At 41.6% G+C, this 16,162-nt stretch overlaps 1 pseudogene; it reads right to left on the bottom strand.

Annotated features, from left to right (window-relative positions):
- Nucleotides 1-3,783: 3,783 nt before the first annotated feature.
- Nucleotides 3,784-16,162, bottom strand: part of LOC136838101 (zinc finger protein OZF-like) — a 143,868-nt pseudogene continuing 131,489 nt past the window's right edge.

Below are 16,162 nucleotides of genomic sequence, written 5' to 3'. Positions count from 1 at the left end.
GGCCGGCTTACGATATTTGTTTCGAGTTTACGACGCAGCCCGTTTACGACGCAGCCTGTTTACGACGCTTTTCAATTATGTATATTTATAAAAAAAATCCGTTTCTGGTTTAACAGTAATCATCAAAAATCAGTTTCTGGTTACAATTATTAAAATACATTGCAAGGTTATGACGTTTTTTCGACGCTTTTTACGCCGCTTTGTAAGTGGAACTAGTTTCGTGAGCGTAGCTGCGCTCTGTATGTAACTGCATTGGTAGTTGACCGGACAACGACCTTCCTGGGTCGATCACGCAGGCGCCCGTAACAATACCAAACAACCCTTCCCTCACTCACGTGTTTGCCTCCGCAGAGTTAGGTACGTTGCCTCATTGTTGCTTTTCTTTAGCTGCAGTTTTTTCGTGAATTGTGCCTTCACTATGGCTCCAAAACGGCAGAGTTCATCATCTGATGCTAGTGCATCCAAGAAGCCTTGGAAGAGCATCACCATGGAAGTCAAGTACGACGTAATCAAGCGTTCGGAGAAGGGTGAAAGTAACACCGAGATAGGCCGTGCCTTGAGCCTTAGCAGAACGACGGTTGTTACCATAGTGAAGGACAAGCAGCGTATTCTGAAACATGTGCAAGGCGCTGCACCAATGAAGGCAACGGTGATTAACGTGAAGCAACGTAGCCAGAACGTAGTGGAGATGGAGAAGTTATTGTTGATCTGGCTGGAAGACCAGAACCAACGGCGTGTTCCAGTGAGCCTGAGTGTGATTCAAGAGAAGGCTAGGGAGCTGCATGCGGCAGTGGTGAAGAAAAATGGGGAAGGCAGTGCTAGTGAAGAATTTTCCGCCAGTAGGGGTTGGTGTAACCGCTTCAAGGCTCGTGCAAATTTGCACAATGTGAGGTTGCAAGGTGAAGCTGCTAGCGCTGATGACGTAGCAGCAGAAAGTTTCCCTAGTGGTTTGGCTAGATAATTAGAGAAGGTGGTTACACTGCTGACCAGGTATTTAATGTAGATGAGACAGGGTTATTTTGGAAAAGAATGCCAAATCGTACATACATTTCTAAGGAGGAGAGGTCAGCACCAGGCCATAAAGCTGGTAAGGAGAGGCTGACTTTACTCTTTGGGGCAAATGCTAGTGGCGATTTGAAGCTTAAGCCCTTGCTAGTGTACTTGGCAGAAAATCCCAGGGCTTTTAAGGGCATTTTCAAGAGTCAACTCCCCGTCATTTGGAAGTCCAACAAGAAAGCTTGGGTTACCTTGATGGTCTTCGAGGACTGGTTCAATGACCACTTTGTGCCCGCAGTGGAAAGGTATTGTGCCTCGAAGGGTCTGCCTTTTAAGGTCCTGCTTGTCTTAGACAATGCCCCTGGTCACCCGGCTAATCTTAGTAATATGAACCCTAATGTGAAGGTGGTGTATCTACCACCAAATACTACATCCCTCATACAGCCGATGGACCAGGCAGTCATTGCTAACTTCAAGGCATACTACCTGAGGAGGACAATACACGCTGCTTTACGGGCCGTTGAAGGTAACTAGGAGTTGACTCTGAAAGATTTTTGGAAGGGCTACAACATTGCAGATGCTGTGACGAACATCGCACGTGCTTGGGACGAAGTAAAGGTGTCGACTCTGAATGGTGCGTGGAAGAAACTGTGTCCGCAGTTTGTGAATAGTTTTAAGGGGTTTGAGCAGGAAGATGTTGAGGCTGTGACAAGGAAAATTGTTGGGCTAAGCAAGAGGCTGAAACTGGACTTGGAAGCTGAGGATGTCACCGAGCTGCTGGCATCCCACGGAGAGGAATTGTCATCGGAGGACCTCATTGAGCTGGAGAAGCAGATGATCGAGGAGGAGGAAGAGGCACCACAACCAAAGGTCAAGGAATTAACAATCAAGGGCTTGACAGAGGGTTTTGCTCACCTCGAGAAATGTTTGGCAGCATTTGAGGGTGAGGACCCTATCATTGCCAGGTTTGAGAGGATTCGCAGAGGAATGCTGGATCTTACTACGTGCTACAGGGAGGCGCTGAAGGAGAAGCAGCTGAAGAAGAAAGTGCAGTCTAGGCTAGACTCTTTCTTCGTGAAGAAGTCTTCAGCACCACCTGCCACTTCTAGTCTAGGTAAGGATTTCTCAACTTTATTTTTATTAACTGCTGTAATATAAATTGTAATAATATTTATAAAAATGTTACTGCAATTTATATTTACATACTGTAGATACACAGCATAACCCAATAAATTTTATCATTTGTATCATTGCAGAAGTGACTCTAATCCAGATTCCCCAGAACCTCTACCTGGCTATGAATCAGAACCTGAGCCTGAACCTGTACCTGCAGTAACCTCCCAGCAGCTTTTCCAGCTCTATCAGGTAAGGAATTCCTAAGTGTCTAATTTTTATAATTTTCATGCATGAAATCATTTGTACATACAGTACTGTACATATGGTACAAATTTTATATTTACTATCGCATAACCTAATTTATTTCATTATGTGCCATTCCAGATCTCTTTGGTAGTGATGACAGTCCTGACTCCCCTGAAGAATTCCAGGGTTTTGAAGTTACGGGACCTCCTGTCTCCTCTCCAACTTCACCAGGTAAGGAATTCTTCATGTTTTTTTTTAATGTTTTATAAATTTTTATAAATGTTACAAAAAGTGTACTGCACTTCACCCACCTGTACAGTACACTATTGCTTTAGTATTTGCTGTAACTTTACATAATCATTATCATTCCAGATCCACATGTTACAGCCTCCTCCTGGCCCAACTCAGCTGACCTTATCCCCTCTCCAGCCCCATCAGGTAAGGATTTCATGACACTTTTTTCTTTCAAATCACTTTATAAAACTGTATACAGTAGCTTATTGCATACATACCCCTGTGTGGTAATTTCTACCTTTTATCATTCCACAAATGGCAGGTGTCCCCTGCTCAACTCCAAATTCACCTGCACCAGTAGCACCTGCACCCATTTCATGTCCACCAGGTAAGGAATTCTTCACTTTTTAGAAATTTCTATTAGCCTACATTGTTTTAAATTGTGTTATTATACTTATACAGTACAGTACAGTACTGCTGTGTACAGTATCATTTCTATCTTTTTCATTGCAGGCTCCCAAGCACCTGCAGATGCCACACCATAGCCCCCCTGTTCTCATCTACCATATGCCCATCCCAGTAAGCAAGCCAACCACTAGAATTTGGTAAGAACACTTTCTGTTTTATAAATTGTTATACATTTTATAAAATTAGTGTACTGTTTATGAAATCCACAGAAGTACTTTATTCTAATCTTTATCATGTACATTATCATTCCAAACCGACATGCACCTTTAACCTGACCTCTACTGGAACTGTACAAAACCTTCCTCATGTAGCCTACATCTTTCAAATCACTCAAGGTATTGAATTCTTCACTGTTTTTAATGTTATAAATGGTCATATGTACAGTACATTTGATAAATATAAAGTAACGTCTTCATTCTAATATTCCAGACTGCTCAGCACAGCACCTTTACTAGAGCTCCCTCATCCTCGCCTCCATCTTCTAAAAACCACTGAAATTAGGTCAGGAATTCATATTTTTATTTTGTACTGTTGAACATAGGTTTGTGCAATACCTGAACTGGTACAGAACAGTGTAACACATACAGTACAAACTCTGCAGTAATTTTATCCTTATCATTGCAGGCTCCCACGCATACAATCTCCATCTCCCCAACCTAGCCTGCAGTTTGTAACAGCTTTGACAATCACTGAAATTAGGTAAGGAATTCCTAACTCTTTATAATTTTTATATATTTATTATTCTACTGTAAAATACTGACTGTTCTGTATTTATACAGTACAGTACTGTACTTTGTTGCATGCAGGACTACTGTACAGTATTATATGTACACTAATAATAATTTTTACATTCCAGAATCCCCCTGAATCATGAGGCCACACCATTTTTCCAGGGTTAAGAAGCACGGGGTTTCCAAAATAAAAGTAAGGAATTCACTTTTTTTTTTATCTTTTATAAACTCTTTGGTATAAATTACAGTACAGTACAGTGTACTGTACACCTGTGTTACTGTATAACATGTATTTTACTTTTGTGCAATATATGTACAGTACTCTATACTTTACTGCATACAGGATTTACTGTACTTTGTAGTAAATTGTAAATTTTTACATTTCAGAACCACCAGTTTTGGATACACACCACATCAAAATGTAGGTAAAACATCAAGAAACAACATGCAGTATACCCAAAGGATTAAAAGTAAGGCTTTCATAACTTTTGTTTCAAATTTTTATACAATTTTCTGGCATTGTATGCCGTCGTTCCGCTTTATGACGATTTTCGGTTTACGACGCGGCACAAGAACGGAACCACCGTCGTAAACCGGGGACTGCCTGTATTGTAGAGTATTCTGTACTGCTTATAAGCATATACTATACAGTACTAAAGTCACAAAACAGGTAAAAACAAAAGGTACAAAATTATAATTTTCATGATATAATTAATTGTTTGGATACAGTACTTACCTACTGTTAAAGTCAGCTTATATCTTTGCACCATTAGGTGTGATTGGTATACAAAAATTTTTTTAATTGACGCTTGGCTAATCCTCTATGACTGTCTCTGTCATCACCTGTTTCCCTTCAGGTGGCGTTGGAATGTTTAGGTTCTTGTCAGCATTCTTCATGACCACTCACTAAGATGTGGGGAGGCTGGGTGGGTTTCCTCTTTAACAGTAGGTAAGAATCCAAATAATTGATTTCATCATGGAAATTATGATTATTTGGAATGAATCTTACCTACTCTTAAAGTTAGCTGACTACCACACTGAATGAGGATGGTGGGTTAGTGTGGCCAGAGAAGCAATGTTCAACCAAGCAAACTGTCTGAGGCTGGAAATGCCCATGGCTCCATGGCCTCCTTGCATAACAACTGTCCAATTTACCCTCCCAACTCTCAACTTCTCTGTGTGAAGAGTGTGGGGAGAAGGATATCGTGCCTCAACAGCTAGGCTAACATACAGCTTATGTGGTCAAGCTCAACCAAAACATTCAGTCTCCACAAACTCCTTCCTATACAGCCTGATGCTTTCATCTCTGCTTGTTGTAGATGACATAATGCATGAACAGAAAACAAGCACAATGCTGTACAGGAGAAAATAAGCCAAAAATCACCAAAATTATTACTAATGCTGATTTACATTGCCTGCATAAGGGCACGGCATGAAGAATTCTGACACGAACGTAAACATTCCAGCGCCACCTGGTGGGAAACGGGTGATTACAGAGACAGTCATAGAGGGTTAACCAAGCATTATTTTTTTTTTTATTTTGTATGCCGATCGCACCTAATGGCGCAAAGATGTAAGCTAACTTTAACAGCAGGTAAGATTCATTCCACATACAGTAATTGACATTTTTAATCTGTGAAGTGTTTTTTTTTTTTACCGTACCCACAAATTTTCAATCTCTACAAGAGTCTTGGATATATTACAGCAGATAATTGAGGGTCTACTGTAAATGGCTACTTTCCAGTACAAATTCTCAGATGAATTATAAGATGTTTCCTGGAATAAGCTTTCCCACATTCTTACACATGAATGGCTTCTTTCAAGTATGAATTCTCATGTCTTGTAAGAGTAATTTTAGTGGAAAAAACCTTCCCATATTTCCTTGCACATATAAGGCCTTTCTCCAGTATGGCTCATCTATGTCTTGTAAGATGATGTTTCCTTGAAAATGCTTTCAAGTATGAATTCTCTTATGGCTTGCAAGGGTAATTTAACCAAAATATTCCTCCCAGCATTCCTTGCACATGAACAGCTTCTCTTCTGTATGAATTTTCATATGATTTGTAAGACCACTTGTAAAGAAAAACACTTTCCCACATTTCTTGCCCATGAATGGCTTCTCTCCTGTATAGAAGACAATATAGAATTTAGGGCAAAGGCCAAGCAATGGGACTCATGAGGTCATTCAGAGCTAAAACAGAATTAACAGTAAAAAAAAAAAAAGTTTGAAATGTGTAACAGGATGAAAACCTCAAAGCAGTTGAAGCACTATGAATCAATTGTTAGGAGAGGGTGGAAAGTAAGATGGAAGGAAGAGAAAATTAACGGAGGTACACTAGAAGGCAGAAAGGGTCTGCAGCTAGGGGCTGAAGGAACGCTGCAAAGACTTAAGTAATGCCTAAATTGCACCACATGAGGTGCATTGATGGGACTACAACCCTATGGGATTTTCTCCAGTATGAATTCTCATATGACATGTAAGATTTGGTTTCTGGGAAAATGCTTTCCCACATTCCTTGCACATGAATGGCTTCTCTCCAGTATGACTCCTCATATGAACTTTAAGAACTTGTTTGTGAAAATGCTTTCCCACATTCATTGCACATGAATGGCTTTTCTCCAGTGTGAATTCTCATATGAACTTTAAGAATTGGTTTATGGGAAAATGCTTTCCCACATTCCTTGCACATGAATGGCTTCTCTCCAGTATGACTTCTCATATGAACTTTAAGAATTGGTTTATGGGAAAATGCTTTCCCACATTCCTTGCACATGAATGGCTTCTCTCCAGTGTGAATTCTCATATGATGTGTAAGACTTGGTTTCTGGGAAAATGCTTTCCCACATTCCTTGCACATGAATGGCTTCTCTCCAATATGAATTCTCATATGACCTTTAAGTTTTGGTTTCTGGGAAAATGCTTTCCCACATTCCTTGCACATGAATGGCTTTTCTCCAGTGTGAATTCTCATATGAACTGTAAGTTGATGTTTCCGGGAAAATGCTTTCCCACATTCCTTGCACATGAATGGCTTCTCTCCAGTATGAATTCTCATATGATGTGTAAGACCTGCTTTCTGGGAAAATGCTTTCCCACATTCCTTGCACATGAATGGCTTCTCTCCAGTATGAATTCTCATATGAACTGTTAGATTTGGTTTATGGGAAAATGCTTTCCCACATTCATTACATATGAATGTTTTCTCTCTGATAGGATTTGTGATATGACTTGAAAGATTAATTTCCTTGTAAAATGCTTCCTCAGAGTCAGAGGATCTGAAAGGCTTCTCTCCATTCTGACTATTCCTTCTTTCTTGTTTTACTTCCTTTTTGCAAGTTACTGGATCTTTTTCTTTCACTACTGAATTCATTTCATAAGAATATTCATCATCTTCATTAGACTCACAGAATACCTCTGGCTCTATTTTGATGTCCATCAATGGATCCAGAGACAAAGAGTCACCATCACTGGTTTCACTAAAGGCAGCCATGTTGCTGTTTTCTTGATTTATGGAAGGTAGTGATAATGCACCTTCAGTTTCACTTTTCAAAGGAAATTCTAAAGAATGTTCTGGATTCATTTTAGCCTTTTGTCTAGTTCTGTTCTGTAAACACAATGTGTTCAATTGACAACTCTTAACACAAAATTGTTTACAAATGATTATCCAATAAATCTGTTACAAAATACAATATCTTGAAGGACTACAACCAGATTTCATTGCTGATGTATGAATCTGATATTCACAACAGATTTTACTGGTTGCTGATGTAATTTGTAAAGTAGGAGTACAATCATTAACTGTTGTTTCTTACACTTTAAGAACTGCTATTGGGAATGTTGCATGTAGTACCATCAAACACAGAGGCATTCCCAAAATCTTGATGCAGCTCAAAACTGATGAAGGGAGGAAGACTTTTCTGAGGGAGAATCTGAAATCAAAGAATGCAACAGAGTTAGGAAACAGAATGCCACAACTGAAGCAAAATAACCAAATTTAATTCAGGTTCCTATAAAGGTCTCAAGCCAATTAACAAAGTGTGCATTTGCCAGTATCCAAACATTAATACAATCTAACCAAATGTTGTCCAGACACAGCATCGAAACATTCCTGAGGCAACGATACAACAATAGATTAACAGTTAATATTGACTCCCTCCCTCTCACATCTGTAAACCTTCTTAGCTTAACATTACAGTATTACTTATGAACATTTTCTTATTAACAAATCAAAGGCCAGGAATAGAAAATGCAAGACCAGCATAAGAATTTTTTGTGGGGTAACAGTAGGAAGGGTATACGGTACAGTAAATGCTTAATTACATGTGATCCACATATACATAACACCATATTATCCAGTAGACAATAAGAAGAAAACATAGTAAGGGTGAACTGAGTAATGATTTCAAGAGAGATGAAAGTCTTCAAATTAGTTTCACTGATTGTTACTACAGATACAACACATGAGTAGCTATTAAGACCAGCAACACTGATGACAGTCTTGGAAGGTTAAATGTGCTGCTACATTTCCTCAAATATGACACACTTTTTCAGAGCCATACAAACCAGAGCTTTTTATGAAGGAGTATCTTTCAGTGCAAGTTGCAAATGGGGTAACTGGTGGTTAAGAAGGGTGAGTAAGGGAATTCCCCTCACTCACATGCCATCACCAAGCACCACTTCTTCTTCTGGCCTGACAAACAAAGAAAGGTGGCTGAGATGGGAGATATGAAATAAGGTTTTGGTTTGTATACCTATGAAAATTTCATATTTCCTCGTTTGCTGTATCTGCATTTGCACTGTTTGCGACTTGGCAGTATCCACATTTAACTCCACCCCACCAAAATCTACGTGAATGTATACACAGATAAATAAAAATGAATAGAGTAAAAAGCCTTTTAGTTTTCAATGGTGCAAAGGTGGAAAAATGCAAAGGAAATGCTGTTAAAAATTCATATAGCCTACTACAAGGGGGGCATTCTAGAGGGGTGTATAGGTACAGTGGACCCTCGCTATATTACGGTTCAGCATTTGCAGCTTCAGTTAGTTGCGGGTTTTGCTGTGGAACCTGGCCCCATCTCCAATATTATCAAGGAAAATTCACCAATTCCTGGATTTTCATGGTTAAATAAATTTTTATAATAAAAAATGATTTACATTGCCCTACTATGTAATGCAGTTATCTTGCATATCGTGCAATCCCAAAATTTTCACCCTTAAAAATGATTTTATCATGTATCTTGTGTTCCATGTGAGACCAAATTACAATAGTCTAACCTCTTTTCCTCCATCTCTTTATTTTTCCCATCTTCTAGTTAAATAAGCTGAAGAAACAAACGTGTACAGCCATAAACAACCAATCAAGAAACAGCTGTTTTGCTATGAACAACCGAATCAGATAACAACAGCTGTTTTGCTCGCATTTCAACCATCGTACAACAGTAAACAATTACCCCAGTTATGTTACAAATGACGTTAAGTAGAATAGGACTGACATATTTTTACATTACTGTATACCCTTATTTGCCATGGAGAAAAGATCGCCAAGGAAATATTCAGCTAAATTTAAACTGCAAATTGTAGCTGAGGCTGAGGAAACAATGTTCAAGCTGCAAATGGCTACTGTATAAATTATCATGCATCGGCAACATGGATGAAACCCCTAAGCTTCGATTTGCCATCAAACTCAACTGTAAATTAAACTGGAGAGAAAAGTATTTTAATCAAAACTACTGGGCATGAAATAACACATTTGACTCTTGTTTTAACGAGTATGACAGATGGTTTGATTGATTGATTGATTGATTATGAAATTTAGGTCTTGAAGACCAAGCACCGGAACCCCTCAGGGACGACACTTTCCCCCATGGTTATCTTTACACGGAAATTGAACCGATGCCAAAATGACATTTTCATGATAAAATAATTACCAAGTAATTACATACTAACATTTCTACTCGTGCGGCAGTTTTTTTTTTTCATGGTAGCGATTCTATTATTTTCGTACAGGTGACAGGCCCCACCCACTATTGGAGCACTCGGGGAACAGCTTGGCTGGTAAGCCCAATTTTGTTTGTGCCCCTATGTCCATAAGAGGAGAGGTGGGTGGGCTCCAATTCTGAAATTACTTGGTAAATATATATGAAAATGACATTTTCATAAAAAGATAAAGTTTTAAGTATACTTACCCAGTAGTTACGTTGCTATTGTTTCGAACTGAACGGCAGCTAGAATTCAAAATTTGCGCCAGCAAAACAAAAACAATATGGCGGCTAGGAGATACCCCCTCTGCCCACTGGTGGAGGAGTGAGGAACTACTTTAACACAAAAATTCAGTCGTTTCTGCCGCCTTATGCTGTTCACACTTGTTTGCAGCAGCTGCTAGAATTCAGGAAGAAGACTGAGGAGGGGACCTTCTTGTTGCATCTCCAGGTGCTTGGAACCTCAGAGTAGGAGCACTGGGTTGGGAACCTGGCCAAATACTTGATGAAGTACTGGCAGGAGGCGAAGAAGCACCTGCATGCTTCGACACCTTCTCTCATCCTGTGCCCAAACCAGACCAGGGAGCAGATTCTCCAGTACTGGTTTGGGGTACTCGAGGTTTTGGTGAACCCTGAGTACTTGGAGTGATTCGATCCTGTCGAGCACCCGTATCTCAAACAGGACGATCAACGGGAGCCCCTCCTACCCAGTGACTGAAGAAACTTGGGAGGAGGCAGGCACGGCACCAGTCTTGGAAGTGGACTTCCTAGAACCGAGTGCAGGCCTTAGAGACTTGCACACTGAGGCTCCCGTGTTGCAGACCCTCGGCAAGGTACGCAGTTTATAAACAGCCCCAAGTCTGATAACCAGACCACTGAGCTGACTATCAGCTCTCATAGGGCTGGCCCAAAGGATTTGCAAGAAATACCAGGTCTGGGCCAGAGGCCACACACTTGGACCAAATAGGTCATTCAGTATGGTGATGAATGAATGAAAATTAAATTAAAAACTGCACACTCTCATACTGGAACACACACACACAATAAATACATTCACTCATGTTTCAATATATCCACACTAAAAAGGTATATCAAAATTTAGAATAAGTTAAGTAACATTTTAAAATTAAAAAAAAATTCTTTAAATGCCCTAAGGGTTTTCGTATTTTATTATTTACTTATTTTTTCATATTTTATTAATTAAATCAGTTTCTCATAAACATGACTTTTTATAATAGTTTTATATATACTTAGCAAATAACTACATACCTATTGTTTCTACTTTACGCAGCAGCTCAAAATTCAAAATTAGCGGTAGTGCTCTTTTGTTTTGGGTGTACTTATACTGCCCCGCCCACTTTCAAGGAAGGATAGGTACAACACAGCAAATTGGCTCTTGGACGGACGGGACTGGAAGCAACCTCTACTCCCTCAAAAGGGTAGCTGAGGCAACGGAGAAGAAGTCCTGGTCGAAGGAGCGGCAGCAGAAGAAGAACATGTCGAGATCCTAGTCCTCTTGGTGGACTGAGTAAATCTTGGGTGGATTTCTTCTGCAACTCTCCTACCACCCTCTCTGAAGTCTCTTGAGGAAACAAGCTCTTACTGTCCAAAGGAGCGAGCAGAAGGAAAGAACGCTGAGAAGGAGTGACCCCCTTAGAGGTGAACAAGCACCATAAATATCATTTCTTAAGTACACCAGCCATGAAAATGGTGGCTAGTTCATGGCCGCTGTCCCTCACTGCTCGATCCGTGCAGGCCAGAGCTCCCAACCATTCCGAGGCAAAACTCTCTTAAAGTGATGCGCAGTCCTTGATCTTCTTTGCTAGCGCACCCACAGCCCAATCAAGGAAACTCAGAACCTTGAAAACCTTAAAAATATCTTTCAGCAAGTGGTCCAACTCCAAGGAGGTAAACAAAATCCTGGCAGACAAGAAGGCTGAGAGACAAGTAGCATCAATGAGACTGGAGAAGTCCCCTTGAGAGGAGGCAGAAACTCCCAAGGAAGGAGCTTCCCATTAGAATAGGACAGATACTTCTGCCGTATCAGAGGAGAAGGGTTTCAACAGAACACTGCTTTACCTATGTCCCTCTTCTCTGACAACCATACGTCACTGCATGCAAATGCTTTCCTGGATCTGAGGGAGTCTGAGTTGCTGCAGATGGCTTCTGCAACAGGTTCAAGATGTTATCTAAGCGAAGCTGAACAGGGACTAAGGAAGGATCCTGAACTGCAAGAGGATAGGCACAACACACACCACAAACAGCAAGTCCCACCTGTGGCACCGGACGAACGCTGGAAGGCAGACAAACATCAACATTGGCGCCCACTAACACTGGACGCTATTTCCCCTGGACGTCTGCTCACTGATCTGGCGGACACATCTGATGTCTGCAACTCGGACACGATGCGCCCAAAGGGAGGACGCTCAGGAGTTGGGCGTCCATAAGACGGACACTCGAACACTTGATGTCCAAAAATAGAATGTTCCAATAACACACGATCACTCTCAGAATGCACGGACACTGGATGTCCACTTGTTGGAAGTGCGGACAATGGACGCTCCAACGAATGTAGCTTGGACACTGATTTCTCACAATCGGGCACTAAACTCTCGGACACTTTATGTCCATACGTTGGACTAACTAGCACTTTCCTAGACACTTTGTGGCACTTGGTGTCCACCGAAAGGGAGTGAGAAGCTTGAGGAGACTTCAAAAAACTACAGGAGGGGAGACGGCTACGAGCCCTACCCAACGCTCGCTTACGAGACGGGGGAACGTTGGGATCAGAGGAATGAGAACTAGGGATCGGAGTTGCAGGGAAAGTCAGAGGACTTGAGATAAGGGAAAAAGCTGTCCCAGGTGTTGCAGGAACAGGTAAATCAGCCACATCAATCCCCAGAGACAAAACCTGAATAGCGGAAGCCTTCGCTTCATCCCTAGCAGTAGCTTTCCTAATCCTGTCATGCTGTAACTTTTCTAAATATGCATTCAATCTTCCACTTCCCCTTTTCCCAGTCTTTACATTCGTCACAGCAAAGTTCAGGAGAGCAAACTTGCTCCCTACACGAACTACAAACAGTGCGATTGTCATATTTGGCTGAAGTCAACCTATTCTTACAACCTTTACTACAATACCTGACTAGAAAGGCTAGAATCTGACATGATCAAAATCGGGAAAGTTACAAACTGAGAGTTCTGAATTAGTTAAGCTAATTAACAGTAGCGTGCTACCAAAAAGAACAAAGTACTTCACCAAATGAGGAAAATCTGCAGCCATCCAGTGACAAACCAAAAAACCAGAGCTGCTCAATATCCAAATGTTTAGTCATTGACCGGCAGAAACAAACTGAGCAGGGCAGTCTACCTACACCCAAAACAAAACAGCCCTACCACAAATTTTGAACTTTGAGCTGCCGTGTAAAGTAGAAACTACAGTAATTGCTATGTGATTATTTGGGAAGTTACTTATATAAAATGTGCAGTACCATGATAGCAGCAAAAAGCCATGACATACCAACAAGTGTTGATCCCCAATGGTGACAACAATTCTGACAAAAGCTTAAACATTTGAAACACATCTGGTGGAGAACAGGTTGATCGATGGGAGCCCCCAAAGATCGAATAGCCTATCACTTGACCCAGATTGTCAGCTGACCTTTCCTCTTGCCTGGACATTCCTCTTGCCTGGGCTACTGCCCACTCGTTTCACCTGCATTATCAACTGGTGCAGCAAAGAGACACTAGGTCTCATTGCTTTGATTGCCACTACTGTGGTGTTGTTGCTCATCAACACCACCAAGTGTTCCATCACTTGATCCTGAAACTCTTGGAGGGCCAGGCAGGCCACTTTAAGCTCCAAGATATTGATGTGAAGGTGCTTGTTGCCTCTGGTCCCACACACCTAAAGTCAGCAACCTCCCAGGTGTGTGCCCCATCCCTCGGTTCAGCATTGCCCCCAGAAGCATGTTGGGAGGGGAGTGTGCAGGGACACTCCTATTACGAGGTTCCTGTCATTAGCCACCAGGCTAATTCCTAACCCTCTGCAACAGGGGATGGGAAAAGATGGAAGATCCCATGTCGGAGACCAGGACTCCTTCATTCTCCACTGGAGAGAACGAAGGTGAAGTCACCCATGAGGGACCAGCTTCTCCAAGGGTGAAGGTGACTGAGAATGGCCTCCCACAGCCGTGTTGGTTGTCCCTGCTGGGACAGGAATGTCTGAGCTGCCTTCCTGAACCTGCTGATACGAGAGTCTGAGGGGAAGACTTGCAGCTGCTGCTGCTGTACCTACAGCATGCCCAGGTCTTTATCCTCTGCTTGGGTATGAGATCGGACTTCTTGAGATTTACAGCACCCCTGGTCGTTATAAACTCACCTTATCCTGTCTTGGAGCAACTGCAGATGACACTTCACCAAGACTAGCCAATTGTCGAGATACCTCAACAGACGATGTTGAATGGGGCCAAGATGACACAACACTGAACACTTCAGATGAACACCTGGGGAGCGGTAAGAGCCCAAAACAAAGTACCCTGAAGTGAAACCATGTCTCCCCAAGGACAAAGTGATGGTACTTGTGAGAGGACTGATGAATGGTATTTGAAAATACCCCTTCAGGCCCACCTAACCATGAAGTCGTTCTCCCTCATGGAAACCAGCACCAAAAGACCTGTTTCCATCTTGAACTCTGCCAAATGAATAGTTCAATGGAGAGAGATCATGACTGGCCTCCACCCCTGATTGTTTCTCTAGGAAAGATTCAGCTGTAAAAGCCTGGGAACGAACTGTCAACTTCTCCAGCGCGTTTTCTCAGCATCGCCAATTTCCCAGATAATGAGATCCCTCAGTGAGCCAAGTAAGAAAGAGCGGAATCAGACCGAAGTGTTGGTGAGGGGTGGTTGAGATGGAAGGGAAGTGGATAGCCCTCCTGAAGGACATCCACTACCCAGGTCTCACCTCCGTGTTATTGCATCTTGCCGAAGACTGGCTTGACAGGCAACCCCACCGATGGCAGCTTTGAAGGGGAACGCCTTCCCTAGCATTTCCCTCCTTTTTCCCTTTGCTGGTGTGGAAAGGTGGAGGAAAGGGGCGTGACTGTGCACCTCTCTTCGCAGGGGCAGAAGAAGGCTGGGTGGTTTCTCGAGTGCCCTTCAAAGCCTGCAATTTCTTAGGGCCTGAGGAACTGCTAGCTGGTCCCGAAAGTCAGGCTGTAGTGATACGCAAAGACCCGGAGGCCTTTGTCACTACCTGGTGGACAAGTTGGCTGTTATCCTCAACACGACGCTTGTCCACCGTAGCATCTACCTCTTCTCAGAGAAGAGAGAGGCAGAACCCAGCACCGGTTCATTCCGAAGAGCCAAAGTCAGGTCCAGGCCAGCATACCTACCAACTACCAAACCACCTTGTTAAGAGTTTAACAGCCGGTTCCAGCTGTGCTACAGGTCATTCCTATATAAAGACCAAGGGTCTGTACATTGTGTAGGAACAAATAAGGACTCTCTGGAGGTATAAAATGATGCCTAAGGAAAACGTTTATGCAAGATTTCAGAAGTAGAAGACTAGGTTTCAGCAGACAGTTACTAAGCCTTGGCAGGCCCCATCTACCCAAGAGCTACGTCTGTGAAAGGCAATATTATACTTCACACACTGTCTGAGAAATTACTAATCAAAATATGACACTCATTCTGGTGTCATTTTAAATCAGATTACTGTATTTGGACTTTGTGGTATGTTAACATTTAAAACAAAGGCTCAAGTAGCAAGCTGAAATCTGCCAAAAATGTCAGTCAGTGCATCATGAATAACTCACAGACTGGGTTTTGACCAATGCATTTGTCTCATTAAGTGACTGAAGATTCAATATAGCTTATATCAAATACTACTATGAGATTCAGGGCCTCTGTAACACGGTTTTTTCGCAATAACTTTTTATCTATGCATTTCATAAATATAACGCTTATTCGGAATACACATTATATCTACACATAAATTTTGACTGTATTCTGCATTACGTAGGTTGAATAAATTTGGTACTTATAATGTAAAAGTGACTTTTTTTTTTGAAGACGGGCCAACTTACTCAGAGAAAAGGTTTCGAACGCACAAGTTACGTAACTTATGACAGCATTTCTTCCCTCTTTCTCGGTGGATGATTGGCTATACGTAACGAAGGCTACACCTCTGGCAACAATGACATCAAAATTGAAATACAAGCAAAGCAGTTCACCTTTATGAACTCTGAAACCTCTCCACTGATAACTGTCATAATGAACAAACCAACAAAATATGTTAATAAATATAAAAACACTTCGATTATTAGTCTAACTCCCAAAATAAGTTTCCTAAGAAATTGCAGTCTACTTTATAGGTCACAATCAGATTGACAAGAT

Source organism: Macrobrachium rosenbergii, unplaced genomic scaffold (assembly GCF_040412425.1).
Source record: "Macrobrachium rosenbergii isolate ZJJX-2024 unplaced genomic scaffold, ASM4041242v1 171, whole genome shotgun sequence".
NCBI classification, from domain to species: domain Eukaryota; kingdom Metazoa; phylum Arthropoda; class Malacostraca; order Decapoda; family Palaemonidae; genus Macrobrachium; species Macrobrachium rosenbergii.
Note: the sequence above shows the minus strand (reverse complement) of the source record. Positions and strands in the feature narration are given on the sequence as shown.